We start from the raw sequence: 8,024 nt of genomic DNA on the forward strand, positions 1-8,024 counted from the left end.
TTGTGAAACTCTGTAAATTCTGAATGCTCAATATTTCTGAATCACACATCCCACTCATGACTATTTCCACTAGACAAAATCAGGTCTCTTGATAGCACAAAAGATCATCCATCCATCCATTATCTGTAACCACTTATCCTGTTCTACAGGGTCGCGGGCAAGCTCGAGCCTATCCCAGCTGACTATGGGTGAGAGGCGGTGTACGGTATACCCTGGACAAGTCGCCAGGTCATCACAGGGCTGACACATAGAGAGACACAACCATTTGCACTCACATTCACACCTACGGTCAATTTAGAGTCACCAGTTAACCTAACCTGTATGTCTTTGGACTGTGGGGGAAACCGGAGGAAACCCACGCGGACACGGGGAGAACATGCAAACTCCACACAGAAAGGCCCTCGCCGGCCACGGGGCTCGAACCCGGACCTTCTTACTGTCAGGCAACAGTGCTAACCACCGCGCCACCCACAAAGATCATCTGAACAAATAAATAAGCTATAAGTGTAATAGGAGTGGGAGGATTTTTCACATACTGTCCATGTGAAATGTGTGTGATCACTAGGTCATGTGGAAATACAAAACAAATACCCCAGGTATAAAATAACATTGTGTGTGTTCCAAACCAAAACCCTGCCCAGGACTTGATTGCTCTGAACCTTCTTTGTAATCAAATACACTCAGGTATGAACATGTTCCAACACCCAAAACTCTGTGGCCTACTTTGTGTGTGTGTGTGTGTGTGTGTGTGTGTGTGTGTGTGTGTGAGAATGATGCTACACTCTCGACCTAGTAAAAGCAATCCTTTGGACTGAGACAATCTCTTGTGACATATTTTTCACTCGTCCAGACACACACAGGAGGAAAGAATGTCCTAGATTTTTTCTTGGTTGTTTTATACAATTTTTTTTTTTAAGGACAGCCAATCCACTTTCTGTGAGGATTGTTTTTATGACAACATTCAGGAAGGTGACACTTTCCACTGACATGTCTTTAAGTGCAAATTGAACTGACTAAACACGTTAAAGCAGGCAGACAGGACGAGTGTGAGGTCTGAGATGTTAATGCAGGATTACTGTGAGCTGGTTTAAGTCGGATTGGACTGAAACCCTGAGAAGACAGCGGGATATTATCCTTCTCTCTCTTTCTCTCTCTCTCTCTCTCTCTGTATGTGTGTGTGTGTTAAAAACACTTCCTCAATTCCATCATAAACGCACATAATTGGGTATTCTCAATGTCACACCACAGGATAAATCCTTCCCTCCAGAGACAGGTGTGTGTTAATGAGTCTCTCTTTCTCTCTCTCTCTTACACACACACACACACACACACACCATGATATCTTTACTCATTATTGTAGTAGCTACAACTGTCTTGTTCATGCTGATTGGTCAGAAAGTGTTATGGATGGAGTGTCCAGTGTCAAAAGTAAAGCTGTAACTTTACATTCTTTTCTCTTGGCATCTGCAGAACAGAGGAGTTTACACGTTTTAGTTCTTGGGTAACAACAACAACAAAAAAAGACAGGCAACTTTTTATTTTTGCATTATTAACTTTGAGAGAGAAAGAGAGAGAGAAGGAGGCTGGTGAAGGAACGGCTGTTTATATTGGGATTAAAGGAAGATTGATGGATCTTTCAAAACCAATGATTTAAATATTACTAAAATAAGACAAATAGCTTTTTAAAAAAATCTCCAGGACTTTTTAGATTGGGCGGCACTGTGGTGTAGTGGTTAGCACTGTCGCCTCACAGCAAAAAGGTCCGGGTTCGAGCCCCGTGGCTGGCGAGGGCCTTTCTGTGTGGAGTTTGCATGTTCTCCCCGTGTCCGCGTGGGTTTCCTCTGGGTGCTCCGGTTTCCCCCACAGTCCAAAGACATGCAGGTTAGGTTAACTGGTGACTCTAAATTGACCGTAGGTGTGAGTGTGAATGGTTGTCTGTGTCTATGTGTCAGCCCTGTGATGACCTGGCGACTTGTCCAGGGTGTACCCCGCCTTTCGCCTGTAGTCAGCTGGGATAGGCTCCAGCTTGCCTGCGACCCTGTAGAACAGGATAAAGCGGCTAGAGATAATGAGATGAGATGAGATGAGATTTAAATTGTACAGTCCTTAACTCATGATGATCAGGCTGCCAATAGGGGGAGCTCATACCCAATCTTAGAATTCTTGGTCACAGTTTACGCAGCCTGATTTTGTTTTCACAGAAAATAATCGCACATTGTAAACCGATTATTCGATCGTGAGTTGAGATCAGCGCTCTTATAACTCGTGAATAATGAGATCAGGTTAATGTCACTACAACCAAAAACAGCTGACACTGAGGAAGTTTTTATTAAAATCTCGCTGCTATGTCGCTCGTCTAAAATCCACCAATCGGAGGACAGCAAATTCACAAGGCTGATGCAAATATGGTAGCGTAGAAGCAATGGAGAAGCATAAACAAAACATGCTACTTGACAGAAAGAAAGAAAAAAGTTTTCCCTGAAGCTCACTTTACAAAAGTGTTTCTGTTTTCTGATTCTTTGCCGAGCTGATTTCTGGATCACGCTGATTGATGACGTGAACAGTGTCGTACATAGTCATTTTCTCAGCTCTGTCCTTAGAGAATCGTCATCGTATAATCGGACATGCAGAACACACATTATCACACAGTATTATAAAATACGGACAAGAAATTATTTGGAACATCTTGTACAGTATGAGTAATGATCAGACAACAGCCGGGACGCTTCCTCATGCTATAGATCCAGAGCTGTCAATCATACAGTCATTTGGGTGAGTTGTGCTTCACATCAATGACACCGTGTCCTTGTTTCCTCATGAAACATCTCACTGGCTGTTAATCACACAATGACCTTATTTACAACATGTATCCTTTAAAACCTGGTTAACATAATGCACCTTTAAAAATAAAAAAGCTTTAATGAAAAATCAATCCTAACCAGAGAGCTGGGGGAAATTAAAGATGTTTGTCAAATCAGCCGAGGTTTATTGCTGAACAGGGGAAGGAAAAGAGAAATAATGGAAGGCGACTGGAAATTGCAGTCTGTTACAGGAGAATGTAAGAATGATGGATCAGTGGAGTTACGTGTGTATTACAGCTTCATCGCCAGAGTTGCCAGGTTTTAGGAAAAGCTCCATCCCAAGTACGTCTCAATAATTGAACAAAATGGCCTGAAACAAGGCCAAAAGGTTCAGATGGTGAAAAAGGGAAATGTAGGGTTTTATTGGTTTTTCTCAGTCTTGGTGAAAACAAGTTCACTGTGGTGCACATGCATTTCTGATTTACAGCATCTGCAATCCTCCTTTTATTGTCACCTGACGCAGCGATTATCCACTCAGCTCTGTTTTCCCTCTCTCACTGTTTGCTATCTACACTGTAGAAACACTTTCTGCACCAACACTTTCCCTTTGTTTCTCACAGACATTTTTTGGGAGTCGGTTAGATGTAATTCTGCTTTAATTGTTTGCTTTGAAACATTATCTTGGTGGCAAAAAACTACTAAAAACTAGACCATTTAGGTGTAAAAATGTCCACCCTGGCAATGCTGCCAGTAAACATAATCTGGAGCTTCACAGAATATCTCACACACACACAGAAAATTAAATTATAAATGTTTAAATTTTGGCCGACACGGTGGTGTAGTGGTTAGCGCTGTTGCCTCACAGCAAGAAGGTCCGGGTTCAAGCCCCGTGGCTGGCGAGGGCCTTTCTGTGCGGAGTTTGCATGTTCTCCCCGTGTCCGTGTGGGTTTCCTCCGGGTACTCCGGTTTCCCCCACAGTCCAAAGACATGCAGGTTAGGTTAACTGGTGACTCTAAATTGACCGTAGGTGTGAGTGTGAATGGTTGTCTGTGTCTATGTGTCAGCTCTGTGATGGCCTGGCGACTTGTTCAGGGTGTACCCCGCCTTTCGCCTGTAGTCAGCTGGGATAGGCTCCAGCTTGCCCGCGACCCTGTAGAACAGGATAAGCGGCTACAGATAATGGATGGATGTTTAAATTTCAGATTTTTCCATTCCACATAGTACTCTGTTTATCTGTGAAATATACAGTGTGTTTCAAAAAATTTGATATCATTTCACAATCTAATAACTTTGCCAATTCTCATTCAGTTGACCTCAAATTTTAACAGCACGTGTGGAAACAGGTCAAAATTTTATGTTTAATATTTTTTGTTTTTATCTTTTTAGCTATAGAAATGCCACTGACTGGAAAAGAAAAGGCGTTTTGTGTTAGAGTACGCTCGAACACAGTCGAAGAGGACTGTGCAGCGTGTATTTATGAGAGAATTCTCTAAAAATGCACCAACTGCAATACAGATTTGGACACGGCACAAAAAGTTCAAAGAGGAAGGCTGTGTGTGCAGCAGGGCAAAAGGATCTGGACGTCCACCAGCATCGGAAGAGATGGTCGATCGGGTTCACGAATATTGAAAATTTGCGAAATCGTTCATGGAATCCACATACCTTTGAATTTCTCATTCAAATTTTGAGGAATAAATCTTATATTGCTCAACATTAAGCCTGTTCAGGTTCATTTGCCTAGACTATGTAGTTTCTGGGATATTTACATCTCAAATAATATCAAATTTTTTGAAACACCCTGTATTATAGAAGCATATTTTTATAAAACAAGTTTTTTTTTAAATATTTGCTTCAGTGAAATTACAGCTTTTCCTCTGTGCTACAAGAGGTTTAAATCAACCAAATGAAATTGAAATACGTTCAAAATATGTGTTAAATCCAATGTGAAAAAGTGAAACAGAGAAACACTCAGACATGGCGTGGTGTTTAACCTGTGTCTAAAACCATACCCTCGACACTAAAGTGCACTCTTTTGGCAGTCAGTAAAGTAAAGAAGCAAAATCCAGACTATACACATCCTGTCTAATCAAATGCATTTAACATACAGAATATTTTGTAGGTTTTGTAATTAAATTCCCACTGAGACTCCTGTGTTGCATGCTTAATTTAATTCTCAAAATGTAACGTAAAGTACATGATTGAAGAAAATGGCTTAATTAGGACACGGCATTATGTTATTCATTACCCAACAGACAGGGTTTCACTTGTGTCCTGAGGTGCCACTTATAAGAAATTAATTGAAAACGAGATCCTGTTCGTGACTTGATTAGTGTTTATTTAGACACTTTTAAACTTTAAAATCTCAAAACTAGAATTTTCATTACTACACACACACACACACACACACACACACACACAGCTGAGAAACATAGCCCTTATTAAAGAGAATAAACAGACAAAAATCATTCAGCATTATCACGACTAAAAGAGGTGAAAACATGTAATATATGTTCTTTTTTTTGCTTTGTACTGTATATTTCACTGATGATAGTGGCGAATGTTTGGTTATTAATCAGTAACTTACTTTCTGTGAATCATTTTTCTCACATCGGAGTTGAATAGAAAGACGAGCACTCCAGGATTCGACATTTCCTCCTGTATAATATCTGATACATCACTCATGCTGACTGATGAATTATATATCAAAAGAATGATTGATAACTCATAATGATTTATGAGATGTGAGAACCACCAATGATTTCTGTGGTCCAACAAAATGTATTACGGTGTGTTATTGTGCATTTAATTTGTACAGCTGCAGTCAGAAGTTTACATACACTCATCATGGCAATATTGGGCTTTCAATGATTTCTTTTAACTATTCTTTCTTTGGTGAAAAATTATTATACAACATAGATTTTTAACAGAAAAAAGGAAAAATAATGTGGTGCACAAGTTTGAATTTATTTTGGGTTTTCTGAAATCAACACAGGGTCAAAATTATACATACAGCACACCTACTAATTGGTTAAATGTTCCTTCGCAAGTTTCACTTTGACCTTTGGCTTTTGGTAGCCATCAATAAGCTTCTAGCAGAATTCTGGTGAGATATTTGACCGCTCTTCATGGCAGAATTAGTAGAGTTCAATGAAATTTGTGCGTTTCCTGGCATGAACCCGATATTTAAGCACAGTTCTTATATTTCCAATAGGGATGAGATCAGAACTTATTTTCAGCTTCATGTTAGCCTGCTTTATCTATTCCACATGGCAGCCTCTCAGCCCATGGCAATTGTGTTCCAGCAGCTTCCAGTTCATGGAAGGTCTGTAGCTTGGTGGTTCCAGGGTTGTTCCTGACCATCCCAACCAACTTCCTTTCAGCTGAGGATGACAGTTTGGGTCTTCTTCCAGCAAAGTGGCTACACCTCCCAGTAACTTGTTTTACATATAATTGTTTGAACTGATGAACTTGTCTCTTGGAATCATTTGTTTAGAAATGATTCCAAGAGACATTCATCTCATCTCATCATCTCTAGCCGCTTTATCCTTCTACAGAGTCGCAGGCAAGCTGGAGCCTATCCCAGCTGACTATGGGCGAAAGGCGGGGTACACCCTGGACAAGTTGCCAGGTCATCACAGGGCTGACACATAGAGACAAACAACCATTCACACTCACATTCACACCTACGGTCAATTTAGAGTCACCAGTTAACCTAACCTGCATGTCTTTGGACTGTGGGGGAAACCGGAGCACCCGGAGGAAACCCACGCGGACACGGGGAGAACATGCAAACTCCGCACAGAAAGGCCCTCACCAGCCACGGGGCTCGAACCCGGACCTTCTTGCTGTGAGGCAACAGCGCTAACCACTACACCACCGTGCCGCCCCAGAGACATTCATGAGTTGTGCAAATCTACAATCATCTTTCTCAGATCTGCACTGAGCTCCTTGGACTTTCCCATTGCACTGTGTGTTGGTCAATCTAAAGAATGCTGTCCAACAAACCCCTTTTTATGTTGGCACAGAGAAACTACCAGCTGTAGTCAATCATGATCACTAACAGGAAGTTAAAAGATATTTTGGAACTTTCAGCAGCGCTGAATTAATAATCTGAGTGGGCGTATGTAAATTTTTTGACCCTGTGTTGATTTCAGAAAACCCAAAATAAATTAAACCTCGTGCACCAAATTCTTTTTTTTTATTTAAGATGTATGTTGTATGATCTTTCTGATACAGAAAAGAAACAGTTCAAAGGTACCACTGAAATCCCAATATTGCCATGATGTTCATGTCCATGATAAGTGTATGTAAACTTCTGACCACAGTTGTAAATTGGAAAACATGGTGGAAAGACAAATCATTGTAAAAGAAAGGGTCACCGCAAAAATAAAGTCAGTGTGTGTGTTTGTCAGAGAGATTAAAATGAACAAACTTGTTATAAAAGGCAAAGACGCAATGGGGAAAATGTCTTTAAATACGGCTTTAAAATCCATTGGCTATTACAACAGCCTGGTACACACACACACCTTCCTGAAAATCTATGTTCACACAACATCAGGATTTACTGTTCCCCTCTAAGCAGTTGTTATACTCTAATTCCACAGCTGAAGTGTGTAGTGAGTGCATAGGGTTGATTTCCTTAACGTCACAATGTATTTCCTCTCTGCAAATTGTCTTGCTTCATCACTTCCCCTCCATGTTTATCATGAAGGATTGAATCAAAATGGCGGAAACTCTGCTGACACCTCTAGGTCCCAGTGTGCGGTGGGAGAGGGACGTGTAAAGGTTCATCAATGTTCACCACCAGCTCTTCAGGCTTTGCGCCACTCGAGCAGCCAGAGTGATTATGGGTAATGTAGTTTGTTTCCAGAAGACGTGGGAGTTCGCTCATCTCGTTGCCGCCGACCGTGATACAGCTCACGTCGCTTTTGCTTCTGCGGTTTGCTGAACGAGGTCCAAACACCCACTCTGATGAAGAAAACAGTCAGGGTTATTATGTGCACTATATCAAAATGATGTCATATTGTCACGTCTCATATTACACCACAGATCTGCTGTGTTCTGGATTCTGATTGGTCAGATTAAAATCTTTTATGTAGCAAAGAAAACATATACTTGTAGTTGTGTATACAGTGAGGTTTTCTTTAAAGAGATGTTTGTTTAACACTGATGGAAGGAGTCTCCAGTGTCAGCGATTTATAACTATAAATGAATAAAATGGCA

This window comes from Neoarius graeffei, chromosome 13 (genome assembly GCF_027579695.1).
Source record: "Neoarius graeffei isolate fNeoGra1 chromosome 13, fNeoGra1.pri, whole genome shotgun sequence".
Lineage (NCBI taxonomy): Eukaryota > Metazoa > Chordata > Actinopteri > Siluriformes > Ariidae > Neoarius > Neoarius graeffei.